At 46.7% G+C, this 23042-nt stretch overlaps 1 protein-coding gene and 3 non-coding genes across 4 annotated transcripts in view; all 4 read left to right on the top strand.

Moving 5' to 3' along the window:
• TRIM44 (tripartite motif containing 44) overlaps positions 1 to 23042 on the top strand; it is a 511513-nt gene that overhangs the window by 403611 nt on the left and 84860 nt on the right. The gene's annotated exons all lie outside the window — the stretch shown is intronic.
• Positions 3599 to 3738, top strand: LOC147729236 (U4 spliceosomal RNA). Its single transcript, XR_015309240.1, has one exon. It is a non-coding gene; the product is annotated as a U4 spliceosomal RNA (small nuclear RNA).
• On the top strand, positions 17550 to 17689 carry LOC147729235 (U4 spliceosomal RNA). Its single transcript, XR_015309245.1, has one exon. It is a non-coding gene; the product is annotated as a U4 spliceosomal RNA (small nuclear RNA).
• Positions 19264 to 19403, top strand: LOC147729234 (U4 spliceosomal RNA). The gene has a single exon (XR_015309243.1). It is a non-coding gene; the product is annotated as a U4 spliceosomal RNA (small nuclear RNA).

Below are 23042 nucleotides of genomic sequence, written 5' to 3'. Positions count from 1 at the left end.
CTGGGGTGGCAGAGTGGGCTAAAGAACGGTGATTGATTAAACCCAGATCTTTTGACTTTTGAGTGTTTGATTGATTCAGATGCTCCGTCCATCACCACCCCCTTTTGTACCGCTTTTGGCTGCCATAAGTGTGGCAGGGTATGCTCAGACGTGAGTCCCTTGCTCACTTTGCCACTGGATTCAAGCAAGCCGGACTGAAGACAGCTGGAATGCCAGAAACCGGTCCTCGGAAGCTTGTTTCCAGTCCAGGGAAGACATGGCTAGGCAATTCGGGATGGACTGTTTCCATGAGGCACAGGGTCAGACTGATTTGCATATAGCCATGTCTGAACTGGGGTGGCAGAGTGGGCTAAAGAAAGGTGATGGATTAAACCCAGATCTTTTGACTGGGTGTGAGTGTTTGATTGATTCTGATGCTCCGTCCATCACCACCCCCTTTTGTACCACAAAAGGGATCCCGGCACCGTTCCGACTACAAATTTATGTTGAGCAGGAAAAGTATATACATTCAGCGGAGCCTGCGGAAAACATGTTTCACGGTAAATTAGGGTTTTGCTTTGCAAGAAAGTAAAATTTACAATGTGCACGCAGCAGAAAATAGCTCCACCTGTGGATGTCACGCAGTAAAAGGTGTGCCTCTATTATTCTGTGTGCCACAGTTAGGTATTAGTACTACCTTTCACTCTGTGTCCATGCTTTGAGCTACTAGAAGCCATTTGACCCATTGCAAAACAGGATCTCAGAGCAGTATTGTAAAGTACATATGTATGCCTGGTCTGGTGGCTGGTCTGATGCATCTATTGCAGGGGCCTGTGTTTTACCGCATGGTCACCAGTACATTTCCCGGCGGGTCCACTCAGCCGTTTATCTATCTGAGGTCGATAAAATGAGTACCATTGAGTTGGGTAACAACAAACATCTGTTATTCAGCGCCATGATACCCGTAGTTGTGAACGTGCACTTTACAAATACACATGTTATGTTATGTTATGTTTAAAACGTAAATCACTCTCTAGGAAGCACTGTAAGATTTTAGACTTCAGGCCCAGAAAAGAGAAGTGAAAGTATTAAGATTTTCTTTACTCAGAGTGTCCTATTAAAATAACTGTTGTTTTGAGAACATATCTGCGGTGTCACATGAATTTACCACAATAATTAAACAAATCGTTGTCATGACACAGTAGGATTCAAGATAGCCTGGCTGATGAGGGTTATGAGCCGTAGCCGGTACCAGGATGCTTGTTTCCGGTCCAGGGAAGACATGGCTTGGCAGTTCGGGCTGGACTATTCCCATGAGGCACAGGGTCAGACTGATTTGCAACTGGGGTGGTGGAGTGAGCTACAGAATGGTGATGGATTAAACCCAGATCAGTTGAATGGGGGTGATTGTTTGATTTGCTCAAACGCTCTGTCCATCATCTCCTTTGGTAGGCTTTGTTCTCCCTAAGTGGACAGAAGTTTCCATCATTATTTTAGGCGTGTATCTATTTACACTGCTAGCTACAGGGCTTTGTGGTGCTCGGAGGAAGATGTGCAGTGTGGAAAGGAATGACGGCGAAAGGCCAGACATTGAGCAGCAGTAAAAACCGAACAAAAAAACCCAGAAGGCGAGCAAAACTGGAAGGATTTCAGAGCCTGGTGGATTTCAAGATAGCGTTTGATGTTGCTTAGGCAGCAAGGCAGCTTGTCCCACAGTTTAAGTATCAAATAGCAGATTATAGGCCCTCCAGTGCACCTTTAATACCTGAATAAAGCAATCAAAAATTGAGAGCAGATCCCCTAACCCTTAGAACCCGTCTGCCAGGGTTGCACCGGGCGCCACGCTTTTTTCTGAGTAACCTTTCGTCCATTGGAGCTTGTATCTGTCTGTGTGCAGCAGAGAATAGATGATGTTGCAAATCCAGAAAAACATAGTTGTGTAAAAATGGTACATCCGAAAACGAGTGTGTTTCCAGTGGCCCTATTTATAAGTCCTAGTCGGTGGAGTAAGGATGGTAGTGGAGGATTCCAGCCCCGCCCATCAGGCTTGTGGGACTAGACTAGAGGGAGGTAGGGAGAGGCCTTGAAGAGCACCCATCAGCAGGGACCGGTGGGGCTCAGAGGGCTTTAACCCCTTCAGCGCGCCGCGAATTTTCACGCTGTGCTGAAGGTTCTAATGAGCCTATCGGCTCATGACGGAACCGTTCCGTCATGAGCATGGAAGGGGTTAAAGGGAGGGGCATGGTGAGGTACTCACTGTTGCTTCCATAGTGTTCATCGGTAGCTTATTATACACAGACAACAGGACACAGGGAGGGCTCCTGCCAGCAAGTCAGGATGATGCGAGGCTGACTCTGTACAGAGCTCACTTGTGTGGATGAAAACTCTGTATTAAAGGGGGTCCTGAGAGAGAGAACGGCAGCAACGACATTGTGTTTTTTGTACCACCCTTGCCTCATCCTTTCTTCGCCCCGTGCATTTACCTCTGTTTCAAACACTTCGTTGGTGAGACTGTAGAACATAAAGGGAAGACAGTCCTAATTTCCTCTATGATGTCAATTGCAAAGACTGTTTAATCGTCAGCGTTTGGCTTCACTTGTACCTCACAGAATATTGACCACCAAAATACTGCTGTACAAATATAAGGCTTCCAAACTATTGAGGTTCAAAATACCAACATTATATAGGTATGCACAACTATTTAAATGTAACTGGTATTATTGTAACATTAGAAAGTTTAATACAAAAAATATATTTTCAAAACAAATCCAACATAAAAAAAATATGTAAACATTACCTAAACACCTTTCTCAAATTTAACTGAGTACTGATACATGTAACTTTAAAATAACTTTAACAAATATAAAAAAAATCTAATATTACATCTCAAGATAACATTTTTAACTAAAAAATATGTAATTTAAAATGTATATAGTTTAAACAACGTTATAAACATGCATTTGATATATATTGCTAAAACTAATATTTATCAACTACTTAAAAATACCAATCGTTTTTAAAAATAAAACACCATTTTTTTAAAAAAAGAAAGGCAATTAATTTAAATAAATGTATTTTTTTAAAGTACCTTTCAAAATGTTATTTTATTCAAAACGGCAGTATTAAATCGAATTATTAACAAACTAATCTAACAAAGTAAAGGCAATCAAAATACACCGCCACTATTGCTTATTAAATGTCATTGTTTTAAAGCATTACTAATATTCAAGCCTCCCTCTGCCCTGACTTCCTTGGACGGGAGCAAGACTTCTCCCTGTGTACAAAAACCTCCCCTGCCGTGAGGGAGCAATAAGCATATCTCTCTCTCTCACTCTCTCTCTGGAACAGTCCTTCTATTGATGCGGAGGAATTATTGCTGAAGTGATGACTTTGAGATGAAATGCTAATTAGCATACCGGTATGTACCCCAGAATCCTTTGCGCACAACACCTCGTGTTTATGAGTCTGACAGGTAATAAATAGAGTACAGTACAGAGTTCTGCTCCTGGTGAGTTATTGTTATCTGTGTCTCCTAGGGATGTGTGAGGGTGACTTTTGCTCGCTGTAGGTGTCCTAAGTTTAATCTCCGGTGCGTACCTCGAGTGACTTACCTCTCTTTAGCTTTGCGCAGTGGCAGTATCGTAGCCAATGAGGTCGAACCGAGGCGCGATTATTGCTTATTGAAAACTTTACCCAATACCCCGCTTTGGCGACTTGAAATATAGTCGACATTGCAATTATTGACAGTCTCCAAGGAGGCTGATTTAACTGTCAAAGAAAGAGAACTGACAACTCCGAGTGGAGCTGAGTTTGGTCTTTTAGCGACATTAGGCTATTATCGTTTTAATATATTAGTATTCATGAGGGGTGCCTAAAAACTCATTATTTTGTGAAATAACCGAGTTATGTGTTTTTGTCTGCGTGTGTATTTAAAAATCCGACACACACATTGCCCTACCTGATTTAATGCACCTGTACCCAACTAATTACTACAGAAGACATTTATTGGGGTGTGGGGGTGTTGCTATTGAAAACTTTACCCAATACCCCGCTGTGACGACTTGAAATATAGTCGACATTGCAATTTTTGACAGTCTCCAAGGAGGCTGATTTTACTGTCAAAGAAAGAGAACTGAGGAACTGAATAAAAGGGAGAACCCCGACGGGATCTAAATTTGGGGTTTCAACCACATTAGGTTATTCTGGTTTTAATGTTTTATTAGTATTCACGAGGGGTACCCAGGGCTCATTATGTTGTGAAATAACCAAGGGAGTTATGTGTTTTTGTCTGCATGTGTATTTAAAAATTCCAAATAAAATCCGACACACACATTACCATACCTGACTTAAAGCACCTGTGCCCAACTAATTACTACAGAAGACATTTATTGGGCGGGTGGGGGTGCTGTAACACCCCAAACACCTTCCTGAAGCTACGACCGTGGCTAAAAGTGCCAATGCCAGCAGTGTGAGCGCATTAGAGTGAGACCCCCTGAAACAACAGTGCCCTCTGTACAGAGGTCATAAGAGATTGATAGTTTGTTGGCTGTGTTGTGAGGGCACAGAGGTATTTTAGGGGCTGAGGCATGATCTTTTAACACAGAATATCGATCATCGAAACAAAGGCACGATGTATAACTTTATTTACAGTCGACCACTCTTTGGTATATATAGGGCCTTCTATATTCATGTAGGTGACCTTGGCAAAGCGGCGCTTCATGGCACTTCCTAAATGACTAACTGTCAAAGTGTAATTAAAACGATGTAATTTCATGGGTTTTTCAGGTGGCCATGTCTTTAAAGTCTGTGGCTATATTAAATACTGGGGCAAAGGTGGTACGTACAAGCTACCATCAACTACAGTCCCCTGCACAGTCTGCATACATGAATAGGTGGACCCAGCAAGACACTGGGAAAGACAGCTCCGCCCTGTTCCTAAAATGGAGGTAATGGAGGCTCATCTGCCTCCAAAAAAGCCCTCAAGGCTCCACTGGGCCCCTGGCGGCATCTGAACACACCAGACACACCCCAATCGGCCACCAGTGTGTTCCAAAAGGTGGCCTTAGCTGCAACTCAAACACCGGCCCATTGTCCTCCTAACCAATCCGACCCTCTCCTAGAGTCTAATAAGCAATTTTAGAACATAAGCATGCTTGCAAAACGGTCTAGTTCCATTTTTTTTTTTAAATGTAATTTTTTTTTAAGTAAAATACTATTCTGCGCGCAGCCAAAAGACAGACGTTACGGAGGTGGACTGATAAAATGCGACCGGTTTGGCAGGCTGCTTGCTAACTACGAAGGATTCCTCTTATGGCCCGGGCTGGGCCACCGAGAGCTGGTATGTGCCAGCCTGCTTTGCCTTTAGCCTCTGTATCGCTGTGTTTTAAGATCATAATATTTATCAGACCGAGTGCCTCCAGTATGGGTAGCTTAGGTTTCCCCCGTTGCTGTCAGTGTTTGGAGGCCTCGGTTCTTACGCGTCTTTGTGGCTTCTGATATTTATATCCTGTTATTTCCAGTCCTTGTTTTTCTTGAGCTCATGGCATGTCTAGACCCGCCTTGGAGATATGTAAAGGGTCTTAGGGGGGAGTTTGGGCATTAGACACCCTGTTTGTTCCAAGGGAGTACATGTGGGTGCGCGGGGTGTGGCAGTATAAGCACTCATTTGGACTACAGAGGTGTACCTACATCTGTGTATTGCTTTGTATAAATGTGTATAGTAATTGTCTTTTAAAGATATAGATCTTTATTAGTTCTGCTTAACAAATGTTCAAATTACTTATAAGTTCTATTATTCTATGCTTAACATGTATATGTGACTGCATAAATAAGCATATCTTTTATCATAACTATTTATCAACAATTGCTTCACTAGTGAATAACACTTTTTTTTAAAATACAGCAACACTTGAAAGCCTGAGTCTAATAAATGCAACTTTAAACGACATATATGACTTTCCTTATACATACGTGCCTTCCTTATACTTATCTATCTTAATACTTATTTCTATGCTTCTAATTCAGCATCTCCAGTGCACTACCCTATATCGCAGCCTATATCTCTCACACTATAGCCTCTACCTTCACTTTCAAATCACATTAATTTCATATTTCCCTACACTAATTAATCACTAATCCTTCTTACACTCTGGAGTAGGCTGTTACTCGCCAAAAAAAGTGCTCAAACCCTTCCCTCTACCATTCGTCCACTATCCTTCTCAATCCAATAACAGACTAACAGGTCCACTGCTCTATGAATTTCATAGTTCCCTAGACTAATTTACCACTAATTCTTTTTTGGTTCCAGACTGGCCAGCTACTCGCCGAAAAGCGCATCAACTCCTCATCAGGTTACCAAGCGCTATATAAATGCAGACCTTTCCCTCCTCTAAACTTCCACTATCCTTCTCAATCCAAATAACAGATTAACATATCCACCGTTCACATTAATTTCATATTTCACTATGCTAATTCCCCTCTAATTCTTTTTGGCTCCAGAGTAGCAAGCTGCTCTCCGAAAAAGCACTTTGATGCTTCATCAGGGATAGTAGGCGCTATATAAATATAATTACGCTACAATACAACACTGCCACTGCTGAATTCTAAGATGTCAGTTGTTTTGCTGCCCATATGTGGCCTAGATTCTTACTAGAGATGGAGCAAAATTATGGTCTGTTAAAGATAAGAGGTTTTTCTACAGCGCACTTCCAAACTCAGGTATTTGAAGACACTCTCATTTGAGACAATGAAGAAAAAGGAGGGTCTGTGAATAAAATATTTGCCTAGGGTCACACTAGTTGTTCAAGCAGAGATGCCAGAATCAGATCCAAATCTTCTGTTTTCACCTTGTACAATTCAGCTCCTAGATGGATATCTATTTCTCTCGCCCGTTTCATATCGAAGGTCTCTGATTTCTTGTTAATTAATGGCGCATGAGGTTAGAACATGAGGGCAGATAAACCGCACAAAAAAGCTCAGCTTTATTTTGGCTCCAGCGCTCAGAGAGGCCTTGAAATGAGCCAGGCATCTGCCTTGAGCTGTCAGTAGCGCCTCCATCTCTAGGAATGGGCCTGGGATTGCCGAGTGACCTATGAAGATGTGCAGGCGGTTTCAAGGGCATGGATCTGATAGAGCCCTGCCCATCACTCACTCTACATCAATGTGCAGGGCTTTCAGTTGAGTTGGTCTTAATAGGTCTTTGCTGCAGCAGTTATTAAAAACTTTGAAATGGGTCCCCATCGGATCCTAAATGCATGTCCTTTACAGGCAGAAATAATGCTTGAATTCACTACAACGAATGTAAATAGCATGGTTGTAATCCATAACAGCGAAGGAGTCCCTGTTTACATTGCATTTTTACCTCTGCTTGCATTCTCTAGATCACTTTTTTTCTCCATATGTTATTTTTCTGTACTTTTTTCATGCGACAATGAACTCTATTATGTAAACTAAGTCGTTTCGAGGTATCTGGGTGAACTCTGGTTGTGGGGAAGTGTTCATGTTGTGACATGAGTGAGAGGTATGGAGAGCCGTCTGTAGCTGTGTTATCAGTATGTCATAATGGTGTCCAGGCTTCATGCACGAGCAGTCTCAACCGCTAAAAGGTCTGCTCTCACTGCGCATGCCTGGCCTGCTGATTCTAGGTGTAGTCATCCACATTTTTTTCTTGGGTGTGTCTCTTCGTACATTCATGCGAAGAGCGTCGGCCCCCTCTGTTTTGATGGTCTGTGGTCTTCCTTGGGGCTTTGTGAGAGCGTTGTCCATTTAGTTATCTCTGGCTGTGGATAGATCATGGGTCCTCCCTAGTATAAGGATGTCTTCCAAGGTGATTCTTGTCTGGCGTAGGATGAGTCACTGGAGCGTCTTGTCTCTGCACCCTTGGATCATCTGGGCCTGTATCTCCTTGGGTTGATCTTCCTCGGTACATGTGCTGGCCAGTTCGCGCAGATGGGCGTAAAACGCATCAAGCACCTACCCTTCTCTTGTCTGGGCCTGGCGCAATTTGAATCGTTCAAAATCAGGATTTAGTTGGGGGTCGATGTGTGCATCTAAAGCTGCCACCGCAGCATTGTAGTCCGTGGCGATGCTTGTATTCAGTAACTCTTTGAATAACTTGAATATTTGATCTCCAGCATAGTGGAGACGTAACGACCTCTTTACTGGTCCTCGGTCTCACTTGTGGCTATGAAATAGTTATTAAGGCCTTCGATCCAGATTTTCCACTTTGGGACACTGTGGCTGGATCTTCCAGTTCGCTGAAGGGTGGCTGTACCCCAGTAAGTGTGTGGTGCACTGGGAGTCTCTGTTGTGCCAGGTCTACATCAACCATGCTGGCTGTGGTTATTTACCTTACGTTCCTCCTTCAGTCCTTGTCCCTTTGCTATGTGAAGCGTCCTATAGCTCTATCTTGTTTTTTTTCTCCCTGCTGCTATCTCCAATTTAGGGACTGCGCTCTTTTCTCCTTCTCTGGCGCGCTGCTTATCTCCTCTGTTGCCCTCCCAATTCTGTTGCTCTGTGGGTGCCTGTGGTGGTGTATCACCTTGCACTGCACTCTGTGTCCGTTTTCTGCTTGCCTTTTTTTTTCCTTTTTGTTTTGTCTGTCCAGTGGGATTCTTGGTTTATTTTATTTCCCTCCTCCTTTCCTCCTTCCCGTGGGATTGCCCACGTGTGCAGGGAGCAATACTCAGGAACACTGCTCATTCCCCCGCGTACCTCCTCCCGAGGTGGCAGGCACCTTGGTCGATCCTTCTCCTTACCTCCTGGGGCCTGCGTGCCCTACCTGCAGTCTGCTGGTGCATCGCAGTACTCCTCGCGTGTGCACGTCACTCATGGGATCTTCGTCACCGCACTGAAAATATGAAACTGTCACACTGAGCAATCTGAAACCTCGGCAGCTATGAATATCCTCCACCCCGGGACTCCCCTTGGTGCACTCAGTGGGGTGGTTGTAGCCCCATCACGTCATTGTCTGATGCTCTGTTACCGCCGACCGTAAGTCAGGCCCGAGGTGGTGTGATGTCGCCTGTGTTCTGTTATATGAAGGAGAAAGGACCTTTCATGGCGCTCACGCTTCTGGCGCGAATTGTTCAGCATGGAGATCAGAGCGCCTGACTCATCCCGTGCTGCTCTTGACGCATAAACACCAAATATGTCCACACTTTGTGTAGCCTTGGGCATATTCAAAATCCTGGCTCCGCCACACTTCTTGCTGTCGAAAAGCCGTCGTTTGATTGATAATTTATTTATTTATTTATATACTTCTATAGCGCAAGAATCGAGCCCGAAAGGGTTATCTCCGCGCTTTGACAACAACAGGCCGCAAAGATACTGTATAGGCAGCAATCCTAAATGTCTCCATAAACAGATTCGTTTTTAGCATTTTTCTAAAGGTGAGATGTTTGGAGATCTGTCTTAAGCTAAGCGGCAAGTTGTTCCACAGGGCCGGCCCCACTGATGAGAGGGCTCGGCCGCCTTGTCTGGCTTTTTTAATGAAAGGTGGTTTGAGCAGGAGTAGGTTACTTGACCGTAATTCTCGGTCTGGTTTGTAGGGCTGGAGTAGTTTGGCAAGATATTTGGGGCCATTTCCAAATAAACACTTATGTACAGTGCAGCAAATTTTGAATTTAACCCGTTGGCGTATTGGGAGCCAGTGAAGTTTTTTCAACAGGGGTCCAGAAGATGTTCTTGGGGGGGCATTCAGAATCAATCTTGCCGCCGTGTTCTGGACCACCTGCAAACGATTGATGGCATCCTCATTGGCTTGTATCAGAAGCCCGTTGCAATAGTCAAGGCGACTTATTACAAGGGCTTGAACCAGAGTCTTTCTGTAGGTGTCAGGTAACAGGGGGAAGACTCGTCTGAGTAATCCAATGGTGTGAAAACAAGCACCTGCAATTACATTTGCATGTTCTTTAAGAGTTAAGTTTTGGTCTAGTTTCACACCCAGATTTTTGATGGTAGGTTTAGGGGAGGGTACAGGTCCCAAATCTTGGGGCCACCAATCAGGGGACCAAAGCATGCTGGCTTTCCCAAAACACATTACTTCGGTCTTCCCGACATTGCACTGGAGGTAGTTGGCAGCCATCCAGTTGGAGATGGCCCTCATGCCTTCCGCAAAGTTTTCCCTAACATTAGGGTCAGGGGCATGGAAAGGGTAGAGGAGTTGAGTGTCGTCGGCGTACGACACTGGAGTGAATCCGTACTTCCTCACAATCTCAGCAAGGGGGGCCACATATACATTGAATAATGTGGGGCTTAGACATGAGCCCTGTGGCACCCCCTTAGTGAGCGCCCTGGAGATGGAGTGGTAGGGGCCCAGGCTGACAGATTGTGAGCGACCGGAGAGAAAACTCTCCAACCATGCAAGTGCTTGACCTCTGATGCCCACTCCTTGTAACCGGTTCAGCAAGATCTTATGAGAAACAGTATCGAAAGCAGCTGACAGGTCTAACAGCACCAGAATCATCGAGCCTCCTCTATCCTGTGACATCTTGATGTTATCGGTAACGGAGAGGAGTGCAGATTCGGTGCTGTAGTTGGGCCTGAACCCAGATTGGGATTGGTCCAGGCCCCCTGTCGCTTCGATAAAGCTAGAGATCTGAGTGTTGACAAGTTTCTCAGCCAGTTTGGTCAGGAGGGGCAAAAGAGAGATAGGGCGGAGGTTGGAGAGTTCAGTCCAGGGAGAGGTGGTATTTTTACGTATCGGGTTCACAGTTGCCTCTTTCCACTGTTGCGGGAGCTTACCTTCTTTAAAAGAAAGGTTAAGGATTTTAGTAATAATAGGGCATAATGATCTGCTCAGGTTATTGGTTAACCTAGCCGGGAGAAGATCACGAGGAGAGCCAGATTTCATGTTTTCCAGGAGTGTTTGAACTTCATTTTCTGTAACTTCTGGAATGACTTTAAAGGTCTCCGAAGGGGTTTCTTGACATAAGGTAGTGGAGTCTTCCGGGTTATTAGGGTGCTTGGCCAAGATTTTATTGTAAATGGTGTCAATTTTGTCCTCAAAGAATTGGGAAATATTGTTGCATAGTTCTTGAGAGAAGGTATCCGGACTTTCGCATGCCAAGGGGTTAGTGAAGGTCTTGAGAATTTTATATAGTTCTCTAGTGGAGTTAGCAGCTTCATCAAGCTGGGAGCGCAGGCTGGTTTTTCTTGCCTTTTTGATGTTATTATAGTAGGTGGATATGGCCTGCTGGTAGAGTGCCTTACTAGCAAGAGAGTGGTCCTTTCTCCATTGCTTTTCCAGTTTCCTACATTTTTGTTTCTCTGTTTTTAGTGAGTCGGAATACCATATTTCTTTTTTGGTGGTCGGGGGTTTTTTGACAGTCTTTTGCGGGGCTAGAGAGTTTATGGTCTCTAGAAGAGAGCTATTTAGTTTGGATAAAGCCGAATCGATGTTATCCGAATCGGAAATAGTTGGCTCTTTCCAGGTTTGTTCAAAAGAAGTTGGAGTAATTTTGTGCCATGCTCTTTTAGTAATGCTCATAGTGGCCGGGGGAGCAGGGGGTTTATCTAGTCTCAGGAAGGAGAATTCCAACATGCTGTGGTCAGACCAGCTGATGGATATAGGAGGGTGACAGTGTATTAAAGGATAGTTGGTAAAGATCAAGTCCAATGTATGGCCTTTCCTGTGGGTAGGGCCACAGTTTCTTAGGTGAAGACCTAAAAGAGCCAGAATGGCAAGGAGAAGCTTGGTATCAGGATCATCTGCAATATCTGCATGGAAATTGAAATCGCCGAGAACAATAAAATTTTCTTTAGGTCTTAAGTGTGGGGCTAGTATTTCAGTTAAAGCGAGTGAAAAGCCAGCATTGGGGCCCGGAGGTCGATATACTAGGGCGCCTTTCCAGTGATCTTTAGTTTTGGTGTGAATTTTAAAAATCATGATTTCCATAGTCGGTAAATTAATTTGTTCCACTACCGTAATATGGATTTTTTCTTTAAAAATGATGGCAATTCCTCCACCAATTTTTATAGGGCGGTCTTGTCTTAAAATTTTATATCCTTGAGGGATACCCAGAGTTATGGATGAAACAGTGTGAGACTTCAGCCAGGTTTCCGTGAGGAAACATATTTCAGGTTTGTGACTTTGGATAGTATCCCAAATCTCTACATGATGTCGGGGCAATGATCGAACATTTAGGAGAAAACTTTTCCAGCCTTTAGTTTTTAAGGTGGTCTCATTGTCCCTAGCAGAACCAGTAATAATGCCGTTGGAAGTGGCTTGGAATCTGCATAGGGGACAAGAAAACGGGCCCTCTGGAAAAGGCCAATTGTCGCTGGCACACCTCTGTAATCCCTGAGGTTGGAGTGTTAGCAAGGACTGCGAGGTGTACCTGATGCGAGTGTCTTTAGTTGAGGCCATGGTGGAAAGGCAAACAGGGTAAGGTGAGAGGCCCCTGGTCCCGTCCTGTCGCAGACGGGCGCAGACGGGCTTCTCTCTGGCGCGTCTCAGGCGCTTCGCTTCGCGCGACCGCTGCGCGCTTGTTGTGACGAGGGGGCTAAGTACCCTCAGGTGCAGCAACTAGAGCGCTGAACGCTCAGAGAAAGCGGAAGTTACCTTGCTCTGCCTGACCCGCCCTCCGCTCAACGGCACTGGTTGCCGAGTCGGACCGGGGCGGGCAGGACGTGGAATCGAGCCAAGGTATTTACTAATGTTTTATTCTCTCCCACAAGGCGAGTGGCGCTTTTCAAGAGGCTGAAGATCTAAAATTACAGCGCAATTAAAATACGTGCAGAAACCATGTATTAAATCACATGTTACAATTTAAAAACTATCGCTGTCAAGATCAGTGTCTTAGTACCTGGGCGTCAGCGGGTTGAGGAGACGCTCTCACTGTCCTCCTACCGCAATGCGCCGCCTGCTCCTCGCTGCCTAAGTACTCTCAGGTGCAGCAACTAGAGCGCTGAACGCTCAGAGAAAGCGGAAGTTACCTTGCTCTGCCTGACCCGTCCTCCGCTCAACGGCACTGGTTGCCGAGTCGGACCGGGGCGGGCAGGACGTGGAATCGAGCCAAGGTATTTACTAATGTTTTATTCTCTCCCACAAGGCGAGTGGCGCTTTTCAAGAGGCTGAAGATCTAAAATTGCAGCGCAATTAAAATACTTGCAGAAACCATGTATTAAATCACATGTTACAATTTAAAAACTATCGCTGTCAAGATCAGTGTCTTAGTACCTGGGCGTCAGCGGGTTGAGGAGACGCTCTCACTGTCCCCCTACCGCAATGCGCCGCCTGCTCCTCGCTGCCTAATGCCTAATGTACACCGTCTTCAGATCTATAGGTTACTGGTGGTAACTTTGTAGCTCTATTCATTTATAGTATAAGTGCTAAAATAAATCAGAAGCTAAAAAGGGGAAATTAGGTTCAAATTCTTTGTTGTGTTATGTTTTAATCATTATTTTGCATGTAGGTCGTTTTCTGATATTTAATATCCGTGTATTTCGACAGTGACTTCTGTGTTTAGTTCGTTCCAGGATTGATGCTGTGTGATGTCTTGGTGGTTGGAATGTTTAGCATGAGAGTGCCTCGGTCATTCCTGGCTGGACGGGCTCCTCTGTTCATTCTCTGGTGGGTCCCCGAAGGGACCCGAGTGCTGGTTTTATTATCTCGAGAAATAAACCCTTCTTCTGTTCACTGCTTGGCCTGTGAAGCGTCCTCCTTCTACCGATAGAGCCTGAATTGGCGTCGAGGATGGAATCGAACCCAGGCGTGCAAGCACAAAGGAGTTACTGTAAAAATACATAGATAATAAATGTAATAAAATGACCTCCGTATATAATTATTATTATAAACAAGCATTGGAAATGCAATAGGTCTCGCACCATTAGAGTTAGTGCTTTTAGAATTGTTTATGGGTTTTTTTGGTAAATGTTTAGCATTTTTGTTTCCTGTAGCCAATGCTAAAGAATTACAAATAAAAAAAGCCATAAACATTTCTAAAAGCTCTAACTGAAATGGTCTGAGACCTATTGCACTGTGTGAGGGTGAGGTGTTGAGGGTGAGTGAGGGTGAGCGTGAGGGTGGGTGAGGGTGAGTGAGGGTGAGGTGTTGAGGGTGAGTGAGGGTGAGGTGTTGAGGGTGAGTGAGAGTGAGAGTGAGGGTGAGTGAGAGTGAGGGTGAGTGAGAGTGAGGGTGAGTGAGAGTGAGGGTGAGTGAGGGTGAGGGTGAGTGAGGGTGAGGGTGAGTGAGGGTGAGGGTGAGTGAGGGTGAGGGTGAGGCGTTGAGGGTGAGGTGTTGAGGGTGAGTGAGGGTGAGGGCGAGTGAGGTGTTGAGTGAGGGTGAGGGTGAGTTAGGGTGAGGTGTTGAGGGTGAGTGAGGGTGAGGGGGAGTAGTTGAGGCTGAGTGAGGGTGAGTGAGAGTGAGGGTGAGTGAGGTGTTGAGGGTGAAAGTTTGAGGGTGAGGATGTTTTTTTTTTAAATTGCGAAACTAATTGCTTTGTTATTTACAATGCCAATAGTTTTATGTTTCGTAAATCTGACACATATTGTAACCCAAAATGTGTTGTAGCACTGAGTGGTGTGAGGGTGAGTGGTGTGAGGGTGAAGGGTGTGAGGGTGAGGGGTGTGAGGGTGAGGGGTGTGAGGGTGAGGGGTGTGAGTGTGAGGGGGGTGAGGGGTGTCAGGGTGAGGGTGAGGGTGAGGGTGAGGGGGGTGAGGGTGAGGGGGGGTGAGGGTGAGGGGGTGAGGGGTGTGAGGGTGAGGGGTGTGAGGGTGAGGGGGGTGCGGGTGAGGGGGGAGGGTGAGGGTGAGGGGGGTGAGGGTGAGGGTGAGGGGGGTTAGTATGAGGGAGTTGAGGGTGAGGGGGGTGAGGGGGAGGGGAGGGAGGGTGAGGGAGGGTGAGGGAGTGTAAGGGAGAGTGAGGGTGAGGCTGAGCGGGTGTGAGAGGGTCAGTGAGGGTGTGTGTGAGAGGGTGAGTGAGGGGGTGTGTGAGGTGGTGTGTGAGAGCGTCAGTGAGGGGGTGTGTGAGGGGTGTTGTTGTTACTGTCTTAGCAAGTATGCTAAAACTTTGTGGGAATTAGCCATTTATTTCAATGAGCCAATTGGACAAAACCCGTGAAAACAATTATTTGCAAAATAGTACGCTGGCCGGCGTTTAAAATATTATGTCTATGATAACTCAGAATCAATTGGGAACCTTACCCACGTACAATCTAGTACCCAATCCGGCTTTCTGTATTCTGTCAATTTGTCTCTGACAGCAAACAGCGCCTCAATTTTTTTAGTCACATGAGGGTCATAAAACAATAGTTCCCTTCATCTTTAACTATACGTCCGGAGAATACATAGCTACAGCGTTCTTTGACTTTTCTGTTATATAGAGATCTCGCGAGAACAACGATGCAGACTCTGCATGTTCTTTCACTTCGAAAAGTGATATAACGGAGTCCAGCTGGCATACGCTCCTGGTGATTGGCCAATAGGACTCCTATGCAAAATGAACACTTCACTACAAAGATGCAAATGAGCGCCAACACCCACGGCGCCCCGCCCACTGTGAAAAGTGTCACGTTTACATTGTGCATCCTGCTCAGCAGTGAGTCGAACAAAGGGTTACAGTCAATGGTAGCACCATGTCCTCCAGGTAAGCCGCTTATTATTTAGCAGTCTTCAAAAGTTGTATGGATAGTTGTATGAGAGATTTCGTTTTATCGAGCTTGAACATTGTTGCCCGCACAGTTAATGCGTGCACCCGCGGCTACTGGGTAAACAGATGCTACGCTGAGGGGCACGCGCTTTGTGAGCGCTGTCGTGCGTGGGTAGATTCAGTGCAGCAGGCGAGGTTTCCCCTGATTAAACCTTATGGGGTGGTCGGGGGGTTCTTGCAGGGCGGAGTATTAGGTCAGCCCTCTTCTCTCGCTCCTAACTTCTAGTAGAGGTGCCCCGGCGTAAATTAGCAGCTCCCCTCGCCAAGCGTAACATGGGCATAATTTTCATCTATGGCCAATATGCAATGATGCCAAAAGAAGTCTCAGTAATTATCAGCGCAATGACGAAAAAAACGAAACGGAGGGAAGAGAGGGGAGGGGGGAGGAGAAATGCGACACGGCGGGAAGGGGAGGGGGCGGAGCGGGTTAAATTAAACAAAGAAGACGGACGGAGGAGAGGGGAGGGGGGATGAGAAATGCGAACGAGACGGAGGGAAGAGAGGGGAGGGGGGAGGAGAAATGCGACACGGCGGGAAGGGGAGGGGGCGGAGCGGGTTAAATTAAACAAAGAAGACGGACGGAGGAGAGGGGAGGGGGGATGAGAAATGCGACACGGCGGGAAGGGGAGGGGGCGGAGCGGGTAAAACAAGACGGACGTGCACGCGCTTTTAAGCTCAATGCGCATGCGCATTGAGCTTAAAAGTCACGGGCACTGCAAGGAATCGCCACGATTCCTTGCAGTGGATAAAGAGTGGATAAGCCCCCATAGTCTCGCTTGCTCGATGCGCATGCGCATCGACAGGCGAGACCTAAACATAACACAACATGGCTGTTGGAGAAAACTCACTAACTATAATTTCCCATATAGCTGGAAGACAATTAGTAACCCTCTGCAGTCTCAGTAGAGAGGCCAATAATTGAATTTGTGTGAACGGTGAATCCTGTTTTGATCCTCTGGGGCAGACACATATTGATGGGTAATGACCTGGACTGAGGAGCCCCCTTTGCTGCTGAGAGCCTCACGCTAGTGGCAATGGTGTGAGTTTAGTGCAGCCAGTGCGCCAAGATGAGCTCGCCTGGTGACGTCTTAAATCATAAATTATGCGGCAGGGGAGAGTTGGCAAAATTATGTGTTCAGAGAGTCAAATTATGCAGCACATTCTGTGCAGTATTTAATCCTAATTTGCCATTTTAATACCTGTCGCTGCAAAACGGATCCCGACAGCGTTCAAACTACAAAGTTATGTTGAGCTGGATAAGTATATACATTCAGCGGAGCCCGCGGAAAACACGTTTCACTGTAAACAAGGGGTTTGCATTGAAAGAAAGTAAAAGTTACAATGTGCACGCAGCAGAAAACAGCTCAACATGTGGATGTCGCGCAATAAAAGGTGCTCCCCTTTTATTCTGTGGCCACAGTTCGGTATTAGTACTACCTTTCAATCCGTGTCTCTGCTCTGAGCTACTAGAAGCCGTTTGACCCATTGCAACTTCGGATCTCAGAGCAGTATTGTACATTACATATGTGAAGCGTAAGTGTCTCCAGGAAGCACTGCCAGATTTAAGACTTCGGGCCCAGAAAAGAGAAGTAATATTATTAAGATTGTCTTTAATCAAAGTGGCCTATTAAAATAACTTGTTTTGAGAACATATCTGTGGTGTTGGTGTTTTAGGAATTTTTGCTCAAGCGGTGACCGGGCCCTTTGAAGGGAAATGCTAATTAGCATATGTACCCCCAGAATCCTTTGCGCACAATACCTCGTGTTTATGAGGCTGGCGGGTAATAGATACAGTTCAGAGTTCTGCTCCTGGTGAGTTATTGTTATCTGTGTTTGAGTGGTGTGTGAGGGTGACATTTGCTCGCTGTAGGTGTCCTAGGTTTAATTTCCGGTGCGTACCTCGAGTGACTTACCTCTCTTTAGCTTTGCGCAGTGGCAGTATCGTAGCCCATGAGGTCGAACCGAGGCGCGATTATTGCTTATTGAAAACTTTACCCAATACCCCGCTGTGGCGACTTGAAATATAGTCGACATTGCAATTGTTGACAGTCTCCGAGGAGGCTGATTGTACTGTCAACGAAAGAAAACTGAGCAAAAGAGACAACCCTGACTGGATCTGAATTTGGGGGTGTAACGCATTAGGTTATTATGGCTTTAATGTGTCATTAGTATTCATGAGTGGTGCCTAAAACTCATTATTTTGGAAAATAACCGAGAAATTTGTGTGTTTTTGTCTGCATGTGTAGTTGAAAATCCCAAATGAAATCCGACACACACCTTGCCGTACCTTACTTAACGCACCTGTACCCAACGATTTACTACAGAAGACATTTATTGTGGGGGTTGGGGTGCTGTAACACTTCAAACACCCCACTGAAGCTAGGCCCCTGTCTAAACGTGCCAATGGAAGTAGTGGCACATTAGAGTGAGACCCCCTGAAACAACAGGGCCCTCTGTGCACATAAGAAATTAAAAGGTGTGTTGTGAGGGCACAGAGATATTTTTTGGGGCGGCAGCATCAATTATCCAGCGGGTGCAGTGGCACCGGGGCCCAGTGCAGCGTAGTTACACCCAGAGGACGGGGACCCATTTTTACGGTTATGTTTAGAAACCTTTGTTGTCAGTAAATGTCACCCACTGGTCCAATCTAATGTAGTAAATAAAAAAAATTGGCATTGATGAAGTGAACCTTATTATTAGAATGTTATTTTATTCAAAACTACAGAATTCCATCTAAATATTAAGACTCATATCTAACAAAATAAAGGCAATTGAAATACCCCACCCTATAACTTATTAAATGTCATAGTTTTAAAACAATAATATTCATATCTCCCTGTGCCCTGACTTCGTTGGCCGGGTTCAAGCCTTCTCCGTGTCGACAAAATCCTCCTGTCCTGAGGGAGCAAAAAGCATCTCACTCTCTCTTTCTCTCTCTCTCTCTCTCTCTCTCTCTCTCTCTCGCTCTCTCTCTCGCTCGCTCGCTCTCTCTCGCTCTCTCTCTCGCTCGCTCTCTCGCTCTCTCTCTCTCTCTCTCTCTCTCTCTCTCTCTCTCTCTCTCTCTCTCCCTCCCTTCCCCTCTCTCTCTCTTTCTCTCTCTCTCTCTCTCTCAGAGACTCTCTCTCTCTCTCAGAGACTCTCTCTCTCTCTCAGAGACTCTCTCTCTCTCTCTCTTTCTCTCTCTCTCTCTCTCTCTCTCTCTCTCGCTCGCTCGCTCGCTCGCTCTCTCTCTCTCTCTCTCGCTCTCTCTCTCTCTCTCTCTCTCTCTCTCTCTCTCTCTCTCTCTCCCCCTCTCTCTCTCTCCCCCTCTCCCTTCCCCTCTCTCTCTCTTTCTCTCTCTCTCTCTCTCTCAGACTCATGGAGTCCTTGTATTGCTGCGGAGGAATTTTTTTCGCTCCAGCACTGACCAGGCTCTTTAAAAGGAAATACTAATTAGCATATGTACCCCCAGAAACCTCTACGCACAATACATCGTGTTTATGAGGCTGACGGGTACTAGAGCACAGTTCAGAGTGTTGCTCCTGGTGAGTTATTGTTATCTGTGTCTCCGAGGGATGTGTGAGGGTGACTTTTGCTCGCTGTAGGTGTCCTAAGTTTCATCTCCGGTGCGTACCTCGAGTGACTTACCTCTCTTTAGCTTTGCGCAGTGGCAGTATCGTAGCCAATGAGGTCGAACCGAGGCGCGATTATTGCTTATTGAAAACTTTACCCAATACCCCGTTGTGGCGACTTGAAAGATTGTCGACATTGCAATTTTTGACAGTCTCCAAGGAGGCTGATTTTACTGTCAAAGAAAGAGAACTGACGAACTGAATTAGAGGGAGAACCCCGAGTGGAGCTGAATTTGGGGTTTTAACCACATTAGGGTATATTGGCTTCAATGTGTTATTAGTATTCATGAGGGGTACCTAACACTCATTATTTTGTGAAATAACCGAGAGACTTATGTGTTTTTGTTTGCATGTGTATTTAGAAATCCCAAATAAAATCCGACACACACCTTGCCGTACCTGTCTTACAGCACCTGCACCCAACGAATTACTACATACGACATTTATGGGGGGGGGTGTTTTAACACCCCAAACAGCCCGCTGAAGCTACACCCCTGTCTAAACGTGCCAATGGAAGCAGATAGGGTACATTAGAGTGAGACCCCCTGAAACAACAGTGCCCTCTGTGCAGAGGTCCTAAGAGATTGATGGCACAGAGGTATTCTTTGGGGCGGAGGCATCAATAATCCAGCAGTTGCAGTGGCACCGGGGCCCAGTGCAGCGTAGTTACACCCAGTGGACGGGGACCCATTTTTTGGTTACGTTTGTTACGTTTAGAAACCTTTGTTGTCAGTAAATGTCACCCACCCATCAAATCTAATGTAATAAAAAAAATGTTAATGAAGTCAACCTTATTAAATGTAAAGTGTTTCCTACACAACCTTTGTTTGACGATTAGCATCATAACATGCCATGTATTACGATGGCCCGGCTCGTGCTCTGCCTCTTAGGGCCGAGCTCAAGCCCTGGGTCGCATCTGTGGATTTGTTGCTCCTCCAACTCTACAGCAGAGTGAGTTCCATTCTGGGCTGGCAAAAGGGATTTTTTGGCCACCATGTTGGAGAGGAGAAGATAGATCCTGTTTCAATCCCAGCCTCAACTCAGCACTGTTTGATTTTGGGCAAATCACTTAGGGCTGCACTTTATCACAGCCAAAGTCGTGATACATTTAGCCCACTATTCACAAGCTGATAGTAACAGCTCAACTATTCCGGCGATAGCAGCCGCAAAACACATTACCACAGAGGACCCCTGCAACTATCGCTAATGAGGTGCAAAGTGGGCGTTCCCGTGAAAAAAGCCACAACAACACCACACCTCAACATTCACAACAACCAGACGGATCGGCGATAAGAACACAAAACACGCGATAAGGCTCATTAGCAGCAGGAATTTTACACCTGTCCTGGTTTAAAGTCGGACGGCAGCCAGCACCACAGTAGGGAGCCCAGCCCAGAGCCCCACCAGAAGAACAACAGATGCCATGGAGATATTGATTATGCCCACTAGACACCCAAGAGGGCCACAACAGCCACCATCACCACACCCAGGAACCCCCAGGCCCCCTCTCAGGCAAAGACATGCTACTCCAGCTACACCTAAACATGTACCAAATAATCTGCCTGCTGTCGCACAATCACAACTTGTGACATGCATGTGTCGGGACAGAAATGACCATCAAACATTCACTATTGGAGCCAACAATTAAACTTTATTGAAACAACACAGAAACCACATGGCGGCTCCCCTCGACACATTTCTTAGGTCACAGCCTGTGTAGGAAGGTGGCTACCTGACTATGGTTACCCCAGATTTTTCGCCCTGTGTTTAGCTGGTTTTCGACTTAGTTGGCCTGGTTCCCTGCTAATCAGGGCCCCAGGCTATCTGCTCTCTCTGTAAAATGGATTCCATGTACCCTAGGTGCATAACTAGATTGGCTTGGGTCACCTTATCAGCCCCTGTACAGAGCACTATAGGTGCCCAGGGCATAGGTGCATCCAAGGCCTACCAGGGGCTGCAGCATATCTTTTGCCACCCCTGGCTGGCTATCTAAATTGACACAACTGGCTGATCACTCAGCTGGGGCAAGGTGGTGTAATCACCCCTTGCTTAGATATAGTATGCCTATATCTAAACCTATCTGGACACATATAAACCTGTGAGCCACTCCTATGGCAGGCCTTAACAATCCTGAAGGCAGAGTGCGTGGTTTTATGTGAGGTGGTGCTCTGGCATGAGCTGAGCCTGTCTGCAGCTGTCGGGAACAACTCCCTTAGCTGTTCCGGGATAATGCCAAACCATATACTATTAAGCGCCTTATAATCCTCGCGGTTATATAGCAACTTTGGTTTGGCTTTATCAAAACATGTCGTGTAAGGTATCATACGAATTGGAATACTACCCCCCTCGCCAGTTCTGGCGACGGGGGTAGCATTCCACCATTCTAGAGGGAGAAGACATGTTACTTTGCTGAAACGCGGTTGATTTAAAATGAGCCTCAGATCCACAAAATGGATGCCCCTGCCACAGACACGGGTCTGGCCTCCTGCTGCTGACCGAAACCCGGCAGAGGAGGCCTGGACAAAGAGTTTCCTGTCACAGGGCGGTGTCAAACCACCCCAGACAGGAGATAGTGGATTGGAGTAGGGAGGTTTCAAAGAAACCAGACACTGCCTGGGGAGCACAAGGCTGCCCCTTGCAGGATCCGGCCAAACCGGTTCTGGGGCCTCCCAGCCCCTGTCCCAGCGCGGCCAGGATCAAAGGATAGGGGTGTAACCACCCCCTTCCTGGGTCCCACCCATAGGAGGGGACCTAGCAGGATGTCCAACCCCCCAGATTCGAATAAGAGGGGGAGCAGTCCCAACGGACCTCAGATCATCCTGAAGAAACATAAGAAACGAAATCTGGACCCTTCGACTTTCTACACGACGTGAGAAGACTGAAGAATCTCCCTTGTGGTCAAGGAGTGACCACCCTGTGCAAACAGGCACCATCCAGCCCTCGACCCTTGCTTTGTTGCAGTTCCCGCCGGAACTCGAGCGACAGAGATCGACGAGATCAAGCTTGCCTGCCTTCTACCTGCCCGCTCCACAGTCCCTGCAGAGCTGAGACCCGTGGAGGCGACCGGAAGCGTGGGGCACGCCATCTTGAAAAGGCCACGAGACGCTGACCGTGCAGCCCACAAGTGATCCTCGAAGCTGTGCACCGGGGTTTGAGAAGCCCCAGCCCCGAGCTCCACTTGCACCAAAGCTCACCCCTCCACACTCGACGAGTGCTGCGTGGGGCCCTTCTGCTTGTGTGGACTCGACGCGTTGGCCCGGTCACTTGCCAGCTGGCTTGTGGCCCCTGTGCCGACGAAACTTGAAATACGACTCGCTTTTCTGGTTGCTCCAGATCTGCACCAGCTCCTGTGAAAAGGAGCCCCCACTCTGACCCTCCTGGTCCGAGTGATAAGCAATCTCCCGGTTCCGCGTGGATTGCTTTTGCCAAGTGCTGTTTGCTGCAATCTTGAAGCCGACGGTGCTGACGGCGAGAGCCTACGTGGGACAGATCGTGACCTGCTCCTGGACGTCGCAGATGCCCCAGAGCCCACGTGACAGCGGAGAGAAGCCTATCGACAACCGCCTGATTGCGCCCGACATTGCCTGGTTCCGTCCTGGTTCCACCCTGGTCACTGCTGAGTGACCCAGACTCTGTCCCCTCTGCTTTCAGGTACTTTTCTACTTCGATCCACCCTTGGATCGCACCGGACACTTCTGCTTCACAGCGCCTGCAGCTGCAACAGCTCCAAGCACCAAGAACCTGCGCGCCAGAACCCGACGCCACTTCGACCCTGTGCACCCACGGCCTGTGGGTGAGGTAAC

The sequence above is a fragment of the Lissotriton vulgaris genome, chromosome 2_2 (genome assembly GCF_964263255.1).
Source record: "Lissotriton vulgaris chromosome 2_2, aLisVul1.2, whole genome shotgun sequence".
Classification (NCBI taxonomy): domain Eukaryota; kingdom Metazoa; phylum Chordata; class Amphibia; order Caudata; family Salamandridae; genus Lissotriton; species Lissotriton vulgaris.
This window is presented reverse-complemented; position numbering and strand designations above follow the sequence as displayed.